The sequence below is a fragment of the Rhinolophus hipposideros genome (genome assembly GCF_964194185.1).
Source record: "Rhinolophus hipposideros genome assembly, chromosome: 2".
NCBI classification, from domain to species: Eukaryota; Metazoa; Chordata; class Mammalia; order Chiroptera; family Rhinolophidae; genus Rhinolophus; species Rhinolophus hipposideros.
This window is the reverse complement of record NC_138048.1, coordinates 58,424,267-58,441,535: the sequence shown is the minus strand read 5'-3', so window position 1 is coordinate 58,441,535 and position 17,269 is coordinate 58,424,267. Positions and strand designations below refer to the sequence as shown.

The 17,269-nt window shown below is 38.8% G+C and overlaps 1 protein-coding gene across 16 annotated transcripts in view; it reads left to right on the top strand.

Annotated features, from left to right (window-relative positions):
• The window catches only part of LPP (LIM domain containing preferred translocation partner in lipoma), a 639,752-nt gene that overhangs the window by 465,594 nt on the left and 156,889 nt on the right, over positions 1-17,269 (top strand). The window lies entirely within an intron of this gene.

Sequence of the window (17,269 nt, the reverse complement as noted above, 5' to 3'; positions counted from 1 at the left end):
TCATTCTTGGGTGAGGATGTGGGAGGGTGGACATTATTATTATTTTTTAAGCTCCCCAAGTGATTCTGATGGGAAGCCAGGTTAAAGAGCCCATAACTTAGAGGATGGATAAGGTGAGGGCGGAAATGGAAATGTTCTGACAGCGGCCATGAGAAGAATCAGTGTAAAATAGACTCAACAAGTGTTCATCTAGCGGAAGCTTTGCTTCTCCGCTATCTCTTATCTCAGTGTGGCATTTGCAGTCAGTACAGGAAAAAAAGGACCTCAACATCAAGGATGTGAAAGCTGCTTCTAATCTTCAAAAAGATATTAGGCAGGGGCTTTAAGACTTTAGCTTGGGCAATAGCAAAAGCACCTGGTGCATGTGTGGTGAGGTGAAATGTATGTACCAATGTGAGAGCCTCACTGTCAGGCTCTCTGAAAGGACAGGGATTTTCTTTGCTTTGCTTGCTGTGAAGATAATAAAAGCATTCTGTAGCATTCTTATGAGTCTTTAGATATATGTGCTTGGTTACAGTTTATCTCTTTTCTCCATGCTTTCTCATTTTCAGTTTTCAAATTAGGGGAGATTATCTGGTTCAACTGCAGCTGCCTCATTTTACAGATAAGCAAACTGAGTGATGCCCGACATCTTACAGTATGCAATCTTACAGAGGCAGATCTCTCGTGTCCTAATGAAGTACACCCTGGTCCACTCAATACTGGGTTCAAGGATGAAGGGCTAACTTTGGAGTGTCTCCAACTTTCTTACTGACTCTGATTTCTTGACCAAAGCCTTGAATATTCTCATGCTATCCTGGCTAACCAGCTATCTTATTTTCAAAGATCGCTGAAGTTTCTTCTTTTTAAAAACACAGTCCTTACCTTAACTGCCCCAGGCACCACTGCAGAAGAACCATGACCTTGCTGAGAGCTACTGCATGCCAAATGAGACTTAATTTTCCCTAAGTACTTAGGAGAAGAAAAACAATAATGTATATGATGGGCTTTTGGCCTACACCCATATCCTTTAGGAGATGGAGTTTGGCACTGCTCATATTCTGATTTAATGACAAATGTTTTGTTCTGATGTCATTTGTCTAATTAATAGTAAAAAAGGATTGGATTCTTTTTCTATGCAATGTCATCTAGCCTCTGAGATCTTAGAGTTAGATGGCCCAAATCAATTTCTTGCCTTCTGTGAAGCTTCCTAATAGGTAAATCTAACCTTGGTGGTCACAAGGTATTCTTATTCCATTGCTCATAGATAGCATACATCTGTCCCTTCTCATATTTGTTTGTTCATTCAATAAATATTTGTTGAACGCCATGCCGGAGTGGTTGGCAGACATGGAACTGTGCACTGGGGCTGTGGAAGGGAATGAATCATGGAAGTAGGTATCATAAAGGTAGGACTGAAAAGGAGCCCTATAAGTAGCACTCAAGGGATTGATTGGCAAAGAGCAGCCCTCAGAGGTTTGTGAGTGCAGAGGAGGAATGTGATTAGATTTGTACTTTAAGCAGGAAGATGTCTGGTTTTGGTTTACACATTCAGCAATCACTAACTGAGCACCTTCTCCATGGCAGCCACCATGCTTGGCTCTGAAGATACAAGAAAGAATAAAACATAGTCCTTGCCCTCAAGGAGCTCACAGTCTATTGAGTTGCCTTTCTGACTTCCCCACTAGATTGTGAGCTCCTGGAGGGCAGGCACTTTTGTTCAACTGACAAAAAGTGCGAGTTTCAGAGTTAAACCTGGATTACAGTCCCAGCTCTGTTATTTTGACGATATTCACCTCTGTTAACTCATCTGTAAATGAGGCCTAACAGTGCCTGCCTTGTTGAGGAGGTGGACAGATTAAATGAGAGGATAGGATGCACTTGACACAGCAGGAGCTCTGTAAATCTGTTGCTTTCTATATCCCAGTGCCTGGCATGAGGTAGGCAGTCAGCACTCTTCTCCTGCCTGGCTGTCTACAGAGCCTGTGGACTCTGGTGTCTCAGGGTTGGGAGGATTTCAGCCTGGGGGCTGGAACTAGATCTCCTCTCAGCTGACTGGTGATCAAGTGGCTTACTCCAGGCTATGATCTACAGTCTGGACCAGGGTTGGGTTCTAGATGCTCAGTTCTCGAATTCCAGGCATGCATCTTGCAAAAGTCAGAGCCAAAGTCAAAAGAAAAAATGACGAAATTTCCTGTCTGGCCAAAATGCTATTATTTCACCAAGGGCAACAAATCTTGGCAGGAGAAGTTGATTTGCCCGTGCTTGTGTAATCAATTGTATTTGCAAGTGACTGAGTCCTCACAGTGGCTTAAAGAGGAGGTGTTGGCTGTCCCTGACCTTCGACAGTTTATTGTTTTCAGAGCATTTTCACAATATATTGTCTCACTCTTTCCTAAGAAAGTCTCTCTGAGGTCCACATGGCAGTAATTAGGATCCTTTACTATATTCATTCAATCACTGGAGTGATTGAGTCCCACAGAAGTAAAGTAACTTGCCCAAAGTCGCAGAGCTTCTTGTGTCATTTGTTTATAAGAGGTTTGCTGTTTCATGAGAGAAACTGTGAGAAAGATGTTAGTACTTTCTGTATGGTTAGCATGTGATGGTATATCAGGAGATGTGAGCTAATATTTTTGGCTCAGTGAATGAGCTGGGAAAATTCAGAATTGGATTTCTAAGACCAATATGCTTCTCTGACCTGTGAAATCACTGTCTCTTCCCATGACTTTGATCACAGGTAAACTTATTCTACCATAGGTCATGTCTTCTATTCAAGATACTGTCAGTATTTGCATTTGACACACTTAAACATTTATATAATGCTTCCAAGGGCAATCATCTTTAAACCTACCCTGTGACATGTAGGTAGAACCCACATGGTCCAGAGTATACAAGCAAGGTCTAGAGGGATTATATGACGTATGTTAGGTGTTGTGACTAGTATGCGGCTGGTTGGGGCTTAAATCCTAGTCTTATGGCTTCTGAATCCAGCAATCATTATAATATACGCATGTGACATCCCCGTCTTGATTTGACCTCCTTGCTATTTGCTGGGGTTTAGCTTTCCCTTTGGAAGTTAGAGTTTAGTAAACCTAAACCTATAAGCTTCTATGCTTGCCATAGAAAAGTTAGTATGAACTACTCTTTGAAATGAAATATCATATTTTGTTTCAAAGGGACTGCTCCACTTGCTTAAAGAAAAAATTTCGTTTATTTCCCAATTTTACCTTTAATTTTTCTAATGTCCCAAAAATGTTCCAAGTTTCTTTAATCTACTAGTTGGAAGTGAGAGGTTGGCCTAATTTCTATGTTTCCTTTGAGCACAAGCACTAACACATTTTAAAGGATGATAAATAGCAGTGTAAAATATAGATGGGTACTAGCAATACTCACCAAAATCCCTGTAGTCAGAACCAGGTAGAATAAGAAAATAATCAAAGCGTTCTTCCTCCTTCCACATCATTCTCCCTCTTCTACAGGTAGTTTGATCGTTAAGAACACAAACACTAGAACCAGATAGACTTGGATTTGAGTCTTGGCTCTTCCTGTACTACCTACAAGACTTTAGGGAACCTATTTAACTTTCTTGGTCCTCTGTTTCTTCATTTGCTGAAGGAGGTTTAATGATATTACATGTAATTTGTACAATATCCATTTAGTACAATGCCTGCACATTTTTAGTTGGTAATTATGGTTACCTCTTTTCACTGTTCTTTATCTTCATCTAAGACCCTTTGTTTTACCCTTCAGGATATTTCTATCCATGCCTTTTCCATAGAGAGGAAATAATATCAGCTACATTTAACGTCAATTTAAGCTACTGTGTCATGGGGTGTTTTGCATTTCTAAATTTATCTTTACCTTTATAATCAAAGTGCTGACTAATGCAGTATCTGCCACCTTGTGCCTGCTCAGTAAATACAATTTGGATTAACACATTTTAATTTTTAGTTATGAGAGCAACATAACAGCATAGCCAAATTTAGAAAGCAGAGAAGAGAAAACAGTACCCACAAGGCACCCCTTATAATACCACGCGTGGTGTAGTGGTTAGGGCCATGAGATGTAGTCGTGTTTCAATAGTGGCTGCAATACTTGGAGCAATACTTATAACTCTGTTGTAATTTCTTCACTGTTGAATGAGGGCAGTGAGAGTAACTAACAGGTTGTTGGGAGGATGAGGTTCATTTGAAACATTTAAAATAGGCCTGGCTTAAAAATTTTAGCTGTGATGTTGATGAGTCTGATGATGACGATGAGGAGAAAGAGGATTTGTGTGTCACCTTTAGGCATGTTGCTGTTCACAAGTTACTCGAGTAATTTTACTTCCCCTGTTTTCTTCATCTGTCACAAGAAACATGCATATTAGGAGACTGAAAATTATACTCGTTTAAGGGAACCAGGTCCAGAGAGGCGAAATGACTTTCTAGAGAGCACCGAGCAAATTTGTGACAAAGAGAGACCTACAGGTCAGAACAACCAGGCTGCTCTGTCTTTATTTTCAATAGATATTTCTTAGTTGGAAGAAGTACTTGATTCCGGTTTACTGTCTGAGATGTGGAGTAAATTACAGAAACCATCAAGCACACTGAGTGTTTTCAGAAATCTTTTATGATAACACTGACTTTGTTGGATGGTGCCTCGTATCCACGGGAACGTAGATGCCTATGAAGGAAATGGAGAGGACTCCTGGAAACTTTCAGCCATGCTTTTACATAAGACTGCACATACTCTACGGAACTTGCAAAAACAAACAAACAAATAAACAAACGAAAACAGCTTCCATCATGATTCTCATCCCTATGCGCCATCATAGTGCTTGCAACAAAACCCCAGGGCACTCTTGTTTCTCTACCCTGGTCTTCCTCTAAACATTGAGTTCTTAGCATCAGGAATCATCACAGCCACGTTGATGCTCGTTTTCTTCAGCCTCTCTTTTAGCCTCTCACCAATCATTTTTTTAAGACCTGCAGAAAGCATACATTTCAGTGTGTAGTATTTGCCCTGTTCTGGAACGGCTGACCTGCTGTGTCACGGTCCTGGGCTGACCGACAGACATATTTCCCCATGCAGCCTCTTATATGGGTTGACTGTACCAACAGACAGTTTCCTCTCTTGCATTAAAATATCACTGACACCTTCATGCACAGCATAGACCATGAAATAAACAAAAGAAAATAGAAGGACACACAAGAGTTGGAGGTCAGTTACATGTATTTTTACCTGAAATAAAAGGAGTGAACTTGTCAACTTGACTCTCTTATGCGTACTTCTTGGGGCCTTCACCTGGCATGTCATTCTTGCTACATTTCTGGATGTTCAAATTCCACCTTCATCTAAGACCTGATTAAAAATCCCACACCTTTTCTATGAGTGTCTGTTCATCTCTCCAGCTTGAGACATTTCTTCTTTCTCTGTGTTGTGATGGTAATGATTAAAAGAGTTTACTTTGGATATTTTATTTTTGGATATTTTCCTTTTGGATATTTCCAGATGTCTAAAATGTTCTACTGTATCTCCTGCAGGGCAGGATCCATGCCTCAATCATCTCTTTAGCACTAGTACGTAGTAGACACTCAAACTAGTGTTCTTGGAATAAATGTGTTATTTGCTGTCATTTCTTGAGTTATGTTTAGTTTTTCTGTGGATCAGAAGCTTCCTAGGTTGCATCTCGTAAGTGAAACATGATCTTTAATATTTTCTGTGTACTTTAACATCTAGTTACTTGTTCTTCTCCAAAACACTCTCTTTATATTCAAGAAACGTTGGAGGCTAAGTCTATAACATTGAGCGTTGTCAAGAAGGTGAGGCATTTCTGAATGACTTGAGTAAGTCACTGTATTATATTTCTTGATTAGAAAAGTAATAAAGCCTGTAATAACTTGCTTCCTACCTATTACCCAGGATGGTCAGAATGATAGAGATGGTGAAACATATAGCTTTTTGATGATACTCATGGCGGTGTTATAATAATAGCCCTCTGTATGTCCATGACACTTAATTATATCAAATTCATTTCATTCTGATTAGAGTGACACTCTGGATCTCCTCCTTCAGGTCTCAGTCTCTAGTTACTAAACCTTGGGTGGCAGTTTCTAGCATCACTGTAGTTAGAAACAAATCCTAGCTCCTTCTCATATCAGCTCTGTGATTTTTGAGGTAGTTACTTAGCTTCTCTGTGTCTGTTTCCTCATCTGTAAAGAGAGGGAGCAAAAGTACTTATGTCATTGGAGTATTTCAAAGGTCAAAGGAGATAATACCTGCACAGAGTACTGAATTCACGAATGTTATTATTGCAATGCCCAGACATTTCATAAGGCTCTGGATCAAGAAAATTTTCACCATGTTCCAGAAGCGTTTCTCTCTGAAAGGCATGTCCCTAGGAAATAGTGGTTAAAATGAAAGGAGAGAGGTGAGATTGAGGCCAGTTTGATTAGGGCTCTGGACTCACCTGTAACAAGAAGCTCCTAGGGTCTGCAGAAACCGAGGAGAAACATTCTTTGTTAGTCGAGGAAAAGGAAACTTGCATGGGGATGGCGCCAGCACAGCCTGACAGAATCCTTTGTGGACCACATCTGCTTGTGCCAGCTGTTGTCAGTCTGTGTAGGCTTGCCAAGAATAACAGCAATGATTTTCACTTTATAGCAACTCCCACCTCAGGATCTCAGAATGCTGCATAAATGTAGATTAGGACTCCCAAAATGTGTTGCCAAGAATGGGCATACTTTATAAGGCATCAAGAATGCATCACTGTTTTGAGAGGACCTTTCATGGTGGAAAGAGGATGAAACTAATACCAAATTAGACCTGCTTTCCTGAGTTGAGCTTTCTTCTTGATTCTATACTCATTTTCTAGATGACTTTGGGCCACTCAGTCAGTTCCCCTCCTTGACTCTGTCATTTTTCATTTAATGCAGGGATTTACCTACCACTAAATGATCTCCAGTGTGTATTTTGTTTCAGAAATTCTCAGAGTGTACAGCGCATCTAAAGTTACCTCTCCCAATAGACTATGCTTAGCACATTTTGGAGAGGCCTAAGTTCTTGTAGAATAGAATATTTCTGTAGTATTTTATTCATGGTCAGGCCCTAATCCAGTAAGAAAAAAGAACAACAAAAAGCATTACTTTGCTGACTGGGAAACGGCATTGTTTTTTAGCTTTTACTATTTTAAGATTTAGCATTAACCCTCCAGCTTGTATCAGAAATTAATAAAGGAACTAGTCTTTTGAACAGCAATTCTACCCCTCTTGCTGAATCTTGAGTGAAGATATTGAAAACGACCATGTCTCTCAAACTCTTGTACTCAGTCCATCTCCATCAGAATTACCCAGAAAGCTGGTTGTGTGTTTTTAGTTGCCACTTTCTACACAGAGGAAATACTATATCATAAAAAGTAGTACTTGGCCCTAAGGAAGGTTCCTTTGATAGTTCAAGACTTTATAATATATGATGTAATTCTTATAAATTGTGTGACCTATAAGTAGATAGGTCATACAAGCCCTCTGAAAAAACGCAGATGGATTAAGAGACTGAGGCATTGGTGTGATGGTTAAACATGCACTTTCTGGAGTTAGCAACTAGATTCAACTCCCAGATTTCTGGTTACTGTCAAAGTGATCTCTGTGCCTCAGTTTTCTCTTTTTTAAAATCAGAATAGTAACTGCCTGATGGGGTTGCTGTGGTGATTAAATGACTTAAATGATTAAATGTAAGCAATTTGGAACATTGTCTGACCCCTGCTAAACACTAAGTATACCTTAATTCATTTCAGTCTCCTAAATTATAATTCAATACATATGTAAATTAGCACTTATATATTTCTACCATTCAGAGTTTACAGAAAGGGATATTTCTTCAATAGATTTACTATTATTTGAACTATGGCTGATGGTCAGTAAGAAATAGTAAATGACGTCGGTCTTTAAATTAGGTATCAGAGCACGATCTTGTCACCTCTCTGTTGTAGTACTAATGAATGACACTGAGTGGCTCATGTTCCCTTATCCACCTTCCTGCCACATTTGAAAGACATTCAGAGCTCGGATTTGGCAGACTGTGAACATTTGCTACAAGTCATGAGCCATTATTAAATATTAGCACATCCCATGTATCGTTCTCGGTATTACTCACAATGGCCCTGAAATGGAGACATTCCCTCCCCCTGCCTACCCTCCCCACCCCCATTTACAGATGAAGAAGCTATTGCGAAGAGAAATTTTTTAAAAAACTTGTGAAATGTTATACAAAATAAGTAGCATAGCTTGGTATTTGAACCAGCTTTTTCTGCTTCTGAAGCCCACACTTTCTCCATTACACCACAATCAATGTTTCTGAAAGTAATAGGGGCCACATTGGTCTCCAGCCTCCGGTATAATTAGCATCATGCTTTAATCAGTGAGGTTGACTGTCTTGATTAACCTTTATGATAGATCATGTAAGTTTCATATTTCTAAATGAGTATATAGAGGCAGCTGTAAATTGGTGGAAAAACACTACGCTTGGATCAGAAGACTCGTGTTTAACTCCTGTCTCCGCCACTTACAATGGGTGTGATTTTGGCTAAGTCACTTAACATCGTCACTTATCAAAACCGCTAAGTTGGTTTGTTTCTCTATACTGAAAAAAAGAAAACACACACACACACACACACACTCTCATGCTGTGGAAAGTATTAAATTAAAGCTACTAGTGTTTGCAAGTGTAGCAACAGAGTTCCTTGTTACCTGTAAGGGAGAATAGAAATGTGAAAGGTTTTCTCTTTCCCTCAAATTCTAATTCAGGCCCCTGACCCTCTCGACATGTTTTGGTAAGCTTCAGTCCATTGCAACTTCTCTTTCTTCTGTATCCATATCATCTATTGATATGTTCACATGATATTTACACAGCACAGCATATCTTCAAGCATATCTTTAAAGATAATAATGATTTCTTAATCAGTGCAGACAGTAAATGTTACTTTAATGGTTACTTGCTCTTGTGTTGCCACACTGCTGTAATTTGCTTCATTACCTTGCTATTTGATACATACTGTGCATTTTCTCTGCCACTGTAATGAATTATAATGACAAATTTTCATCTTATTGCACAATCAAAATGGCTTTGATAGGATTGAACTCCAGAGGCAAGGTGGTCACTCAGGCCTGGTACTCAGTCATAGGACCTGTACCTCTCAACTTTTGCCCTATCTGTTAAATATATGCTATGTCATTAAATGCATTCAATGACCATTGCATTGAACCCATGAAATAAGTCCTGTTGATGCCATTGTATAGTTTAAGCAACTATTATTCAGTGAAATGAAGCATATTGCCCTGGGTTGCATAATTGGTAAGTAATGGATTGGGATTCAGACCCAAAAGCAGACAGCCCTTAGAGCCTGTACTCTAAAGTGTCTACAAGGTTGGACAATTAAGTTCGCAAACTTGTTACAATGATTTGGGTAATCTTTTTGATATCAGAGAGGTTATTCATTATGACTTTGTAGCAACTGGACAAACAGTTAGCCAAGTTTACTATTTGGAAGTGCTAAAAAGGCTGCATGAAAAAGTTAGACGACCTGAACTTTACACCAACAATTCGTGGTTCTTGCATCACACCAATGTACCTGCTCACACAGCATTGTCTGTGAGGGAGTTTTTAGCCAGTAAACAAATAACTGCATTGGAACACCCTCCCTACTCACCTGATCTAGCCCCCAATGACTTCTTTCTTTATGCGAAGAAATATTGAAAGGAAGACATTTTGATGACATTCAGGACATCAAGGATGTAATATGATGACATCTCTGATGGCCATTCCAGAAAAAAGAGTTCCAAAATTGCTTTGCAGGGTGGACGGCGCACTGGTGTCGGTGCATAGCTTCCCAAAGGGAGTACTTCAAAGGTGGTCATAGTGATAGTCAGCAATGAGGTATTGGCACTTTTTCTAAGATGAGTTCACGAACTTAATTGTCTGACCTCAAAGTAAGCCTCACTAATTACTGTAAACAGTTAATGTTTTGCTTCACTCTTCTTTTTCTCCCTCATGTGCCTTGATTTCCTGACTCTTTTATATATTCCTTGAACTGGGTTTATCTCACTTATCTTGATGACTGCTTTAATGCCTAACTACTAATATTGGTAAATAATTTAATGTAGCGTTCAACAGAGGATATAGTTTTCCACAATCCTGCAATACCCTGGAAGTGAGGACTTTTAACTACTTCCTCTCTGTTTTGGGCCAGAAGCAAATCTTCCCACCATGTTGTTACTTTGATTTTCACAGGTCCAGCAAAAACCCTGTTTTCTTTATTCTCACTGAGACAATTTGTCTACTTCCCCCACCCCTCCCAGGCCAGAAATCCAGTGTGATCAGTGCTCCTGTCAGAGGGTAGACTTGTTTGCTGCAGGTGGCATTGTTATTGAAAAAAATGCATGCCCTTTCTTTGCATCCAAAGTGCCTTGGATCTCTGAGCAAGAAGCTTTCTGACTCAAATGAAAACCACCTTGTGTCAGGTGAAATAGGGGGAGTTAACCATTTGTTTGCTGGTATGCATTTCCCACGAAAAACTCAAAAACAGAAATTTACCTCAGGAATGGAAAGTGATGTGCCAAGTGTCATATTTGCATATTAAAACCGAAAACTGATTTGCATGTTATTTCAGTGTCTGGTGTCACGTTCAGGCATCTGTCAAGCCCATTAGATAGAAATAGCTTGTATAGTAGGAAAGTGTTTCTGTGCATATCGGACTGAAAATCTTAGGTGCCCTTTATATTTTCAACAAATTGTCCTCACTTCAGGTTCTCCATTCTCTCCTGGCTTCATACCGTAAAATACAAAAGAAAAAATTAAAATCCTACGTTTTGTAACGGATATTTATTGTTCTCTAAGGGTCATCCATTTTTCACTATATTTTATTTAGATAATTTAAAAATTGTACAGGAAATAGTTTGAATCACTCAGAATCCCATTATTCTACATGAACTGTTAACAGTTTGGTATATTTCCTTCCAGTATCTGTTTTCTTTATATCTGCATAGACACACACTGGCACTCTTGCCCATATATTTTTATTCATTTGTAATATCAGATGTACTATTTGAATATTTTTTTTAAACATGATAATAGCAAAGACTGGACATAAGTAAATATTTAGCAATAGGAATTGATTAAACCTCATTTTGAACACAGTGAATTAGAACCACAGTTAGAGCCAGAGCCCTGGTAAGGGAAACACTATGTGTCTGCTTGATACAGCTTCATTAAAAGTGTAGTTTCTGGTTAAGTATAGCTTTTCTGTGGGGCAATGCATAGAAAGCAGAGTCTTATGGTAAAACCTTTCTTCCCAATGTTGGAGCAACTAGCCTTTTCCATTGTTCCAGGCAACCAGATAAAGATGAAATGTCTTCTCAGAGAAAGCCACTGCCAGACACCAGTGAGGCACAGCAAAGACCATGGCCTGGTTTAGTTTGAAAACACAGCCCTGAACAACAGTTTGTTCCATTTATTAAACTTTTCATATCTTGAGTCTTGTTGAGGTGAAACCTACCGATGGAAATAATGTCTTATAATTATCTTGCCTTGATTATATCAAATCACTTACACATAACATGCATAAAGCCCAATTAACGGGGGAAACATGCAGTTTTTAATAGCTATCGTATTGTGGAAATAGCTTTTAGTCCCATGCAGGGACAACGTAAGGTGTATAAAAAAAGGGAACAGATTGAGAGAAATGTTATTGCCCTGCAAAGGCAACTTGCTTTCTCCTTTAAAGAGGACCAGCCTAGGAGTAAAGAGGAAGGAGCAGTGAAATGAGTACTTTGAACTAGGTTGGCAAGAGATCTTTGACCTAGCTTCTCCCTCACCCTGAGATTCTGAGGTTCCTTCTACTTGCCTTTCCTAGTTCTTGCCTACCAGGTGAGAGAGCATCTGTGGTTGTGCCCTTTCTGCCTGGAGCTCATCTCAGCGGGAAAGCACAAGGGAGGCTGCTTTGCTCTGAATAGCCAAACACAAACTCTGTTTTACTATTTATCTTTGGGTGCCAAAGGCTAGGATGTAGAAAAGTTGACAATCTGGAGAGGCAGCAAGGCATATGGTCACCAAATGTCATGTACTCCAAGGCTTATAGTTAAAAGAACGCAGAGTAATTACACCTCTTGCTAAAACAATTAATGTGAAATTCAGATATACTGTACTGCAATACTTCATCAGCAAATAGGAAAATGGAGAGTTATGGAAGAGATGTTATAACTCTGCAAACATTCCACTACCAAGAAGAAAATCATTTTTGTTAGTGGTCAGTAAGCTGTCCTTTTTGATCATTATAACTGCCATGCATTTGATGTTTAATATTTTATAAAACTTCTTCATATGAAGTAGATAATATCCTCCAGTTTATAGGTGAGAAAAATCAATGGAGAATCAAACCCTGGGGGACCTGAAATGGTGCCCTAAACACGAGGCCTAGAAATGAGCATGCTCAAGGCCTAACACTTTTGAGTCTGCCTTGACACGTGGAAACTGAGAGCGGTGGGCGTGGAGAGAGGCCACTTTCTCTTGGCTCAGTGTACTTCATCAGGATACCCTAGCGTGCAAACACCACAGACCTACTAGTGGACATCCAGCACTTTCCCTTGGTTGCAGTCACATCCAGCCCGCTTACTATGCTGTAAGTCAGAATCATCACTTTTGGCTGTGATTCCAAATTTGGCTTAGGGAAGGTGATTTAGAGGCATTAATGCATGGCATGAGAAAGAGACTATGAAAAAGAGATTGTAAGAAAATCAAGCTTTTGAAAGTTGACTAACTGGAATGGATTTCTAAGCTAGAATTAAACTTGCAAAGTCAAAATGTCTGGGTCGCCTTTGTGTCCTTACTATTCTTCAAGAATATGGAACTGATGAATAGAAGTAAGCTCACGCTTTTCTACTCCCATGAAGCTGTGAGGAATGTTCATTAATGGGCTTCTAATTATGACTAGGCAGTTTCTTCCTATGTTTTTTCATTATTAATAGGTGCTTCTTCTATCTCTGTGACCCACTGCTGTTAACCTGAAGTAGAGAGGATATCCAGTAAATTTCTGTCCTTGGTCTGAAGAGGTTCTCCTTCCATCAAACTACTGACATTAAGAGTGAGACATTAAGAGTAGAGTAAATTCAGTGAGAGTCAGAAAAGTAGAAGCAGCCTCAGGAAATTGCAAACTGCAAACTTGACACAGTTAAATAGAAAGGGGAAAGGAATGAAAATATCAGAAATATATTTTTTTTCTGGCAGTCTTTCAGCTCCTAAATGGGGCTAATTCTACCTTTTGAAAGGAGATAATTTCCATGTTTCTTTTTCAAAAACATATAATTTAAGTTATTTTCCCTTTGAGAGAAGGCACCTCTTGTACATCCTTACAAATGGACAAGAAAAATGAGCAGCTCTGGTACCCAGAGTGATAGCCTATTCATTATCATGTAATGTCTCTGAATATTTTGGCTGCCTTTTCCCCGTATTTTATCTGCTTGTGCGGTACTTTCCTGATGAGGTTCAGATTTGCAATAAGTTCAAGTATTCTAGTGCTATGAAACTAGAAAATCAATAGCAGGTTGGAATTCATGGGAGAAAAATGACCCACGCTGAGGTTACTATCAGAGTAACTCAAGAAATAGTGGGTAGCCATTTTGTAAAATGGATTCTTACCACATCAATTAAAATAGTTAAATTGCCGGTAACAAAGATTCAAGGCAGTGGGTATTCTCAGGGGGAGGGGTGGAGGGCCAGCAGGATTCACTTTTTGTTCTTTAGTGTAGGCTTTTTACCATCCTTCATTTTCTCTTCAGGTGGGATGGTGGAATTATTTCTCCACCCAAGGAGCAGTAGTGGTAGGATAGGGTGGTTAACCTTTGTATGTTCTTGATTACATGCCTCATTTATAGTGAAAGTTCAGTAGGCTGCAGAAACCCTGTGACCTGCCGGCAGCTTACTCAGATTCAGAATGCTGAATGAAGTTCTAGATTGTTTCAGGGAATGCTGACAAGTGATTCAAGTCCTCCTGTAAATGGAAATCTCTGTAATAATGAGGTTTCCACTTACTCATTGTGTCTGTTTTTATAGACTATAAAGCATCCGTAAATATCTATGATTTGACTATAAATATCCATAATAACATATACCCTGCGTATTATGGGCACACAAATATGATAGAGTAGAATCAAAGGAATCTTTGAAAACTTCATTTTACATATAAAGATACAGAGGCTCAGGGAATAGAAATGATTTGATCGAAATTATGGGGCAAGTTAAAGGCAGTGGTAAGATTAGAGAGAAAAATAGGTCTTCTGTACTTATGGGTTCCTATGTAAGAATACTATGAAGTGTTATATAAATAATAATGGATATTGTTTATTTGTGTTATTCTTGATGTGGTAGTTTTCTTGCTCACCGATGATTCTGCCTGTATATATTTTGCGTGCAGAAGCAGTCATCATTGTTACACCGTCTCACCCATAACTTTTACTGGAGACCTAGATTCAAATTTTACTGCAGTATTCATATTAAGCTGGCTCTGGAATGATAATCAGCTGGGCCCCTAGCAAGAAGAAAACCATGACAGAGAAGAAACAGTTATGATACTTAAACATTTTCAAAGTGTCAGGAAAAATAAATAAATGTGTGCGTGTGTGTGTGTGTGTGTGTGTTTTCCATGCCTGAGGGGGGGAAAAAAAAAACATTGCTGTTGAACAATGAAAATATAGAGAAATATAAATAGAATGTAAACCACTGCCCCATCACTTTCAACCATTAACCTTTGTGCATGTTCCTTTCCAGTCTCCCTTCTGTAAGTAATAGTTTGAGACAGGCCAGCCTAGTCAGTGGGTGGCTGTCTTCCACAGGTCATGCGCCTTCCTTCTTGTACCTCATATGGCTACATCTAACTACAAGAGAGAATGGAAAATGTAGTCTAGCTGTGTGCTCAAAAAGAGAGCGAACAGATTTGGGTGAGCAGCAGCAGTCTCCGACTCAGTAAATATCAGAATCCTTTTTAAGCATATTAGCCATTAAATTACTTAGAAAGACCATGACCTCTGGTTGCATTTTTCAAGGCATTATTGACCTTGGTGTTTGAGATGTTTGCCAATATGCATGTTTCAAAAGTATTACTTTAATAAAGTCAGTCCTCATTTTTAAATTTCCTAATTACCTAAAAGCAAGTCTTGACAAAAATTGACCTCAACCCATTCCTCTAGCTTCATCCTAGCTCTGTTCCTCTTCTGTTTCTTAACATTTTTGCTAATATACATGTTCTCTTATAAATTCTGTTCTTGGAATGTCTTCACTTTTTTTCTGTCCTTTCTTTTTTCTTTTTTCTCCTTCCCTTCCCCTCCTTTCCATTTCTTTTCCTTCCTTCCTTCTTTCCTTCTATCCTTCCTTCCTTCCTTCCTAGTAATATCTGCTGATATCCAATTTAACCTTGAAGATCAAACTAAAAGGGCATTTCATTTCTGGAAGCTTTCTCCAATCTCAGATCATCAAATTCATACCCATGTTTAGTACTTGCACTTTATCATAATTATCTATGTTCATGGCTCTTTTTTCTTAAACTGTAAGTTGTCAGAGGCAGGAATCCTGAGTAATTTGACTTTAAAATGATACTTCTTGGCACTTGACAATTTCTTAGAAAAGGTATGTATGTTAAGAGAATTATGAAGGAGTTCTCTGAAATGTATTTCTCAAAGACTCATCTGTGGGTCAGGTAATGTGTCTTGCCTTTGCTAGGAGGTTCAGGCATTTCAAAGAATACCCAATTTAGTGATTAATATTGATACTTATAAGAATGTATTTTCCTTAGAAAAGTCTAGCGGCTTTGTTTATATTTGCTTTGAAGAGCTTTTGTTTTACTATTAGTAGTAAACCTCCACTCTGAAATATCTTTGCTCAGATAATAAAGTCAGTAGATAAAAATCCAATATATTCCAGAATAATAGAGCTTGAAGAGCCTGGGAAATGATGATATGGGAATCCTAAGAGACATTGCAGTGTAGCAGAAGCTCGCCCGACTCAGCACACACAGTTTCTGTCAGGGCTCTGCCTTTTCAGGAGTAGTTCTTTACGCGGGATTGCCCACTTACCTTCCCTGAGCTTCAATCCCTCATTCATAAAATAGGGTGACAGATCACATGGGGCTGTGTTGTAAACATTTAAAATCACATGTATGTGAAGGCAGGCACCTTGAAAAGGAGCGCACAAATATGAGAATTATTATTATGCTATGATGGATATATTGCTGATTCTATTCAACTTTCTACTTTTGAAGAAACAAAAAAAAAACAAAATAATGCAACCCATCTCCTCTCTGTCCCTCACTACACACATTTTCAATTATGTTCTATTACCCCGTTGAAATGCTAGAAGCTACTTATTAAAAAATGAATTGGACACAGTTACTAACTTTTCTTAGAATATGCTGAGTCCTAAGCGATACTGAGAAAGAGAAATTAAAAAGGGGTCTCTTCGTCCCAGTGAGAAAATTACTAAACTACAACTTACGGGACTTGAATCTCAAAGAAAGTCCCGGGCCATCTCTTCTTCGGTGTGAGAGAACTGGAAACTGAGGAACCTGTGTTTTTACCAATCTGTAGTCCATGGATTTTAAGTATTATTCACTGGAAGGAGATGGGGGTGGTAAGATGGGGGGGGGTTCTGTAGCCCAAGGAAAGTTCAGAAACACTGGAAGAGAAGATCTTTGGCATCTTTCCCCATAAGGAATACCAGGAATCCAAGATCAGCATTATGAGATTAGAATCTGAAAGAAAAGAAAAAGCTCTTTTCCAAACATGTTATTTCAGAAACAGTATTGCAAGCAAATAAGGAGTTTTTGGAAGAATGAAATGAATGATATATTTTCTTAAAATCTGTGAATTACTGACAAGGTAAGAACTCTGAAATAGAGCTCTACTTGAAATGTAAGTGCTAAGGGTAGAATCTGAATTGCTGGCTTCAATTTATAGAGGGCAGGCTTAGCCTTCTTGCTTCCTTTATTTAGATTAAAAGGAAAGCAGCTATCAGGCCCAGACAACGATAAAATATGTCCATTCCCTGACTGTCCATCCTAAGGTAGGAAGCAGGGTATTTTTTTATAGTTGTTGATTTAAATTAAGACAGCCAGCAACGTCGATATCAGACGCAATATTTCATACTTTTCTAGCATTTTGTCTATGGGAAATAATGGTTGGTTGGAAAAAATGCATGGAATTTGGAGTCAAGTGATATCACATTTTGGAGCTCAGTCTCATTATTGCAAGTCTGGAAACCAATATAGGTC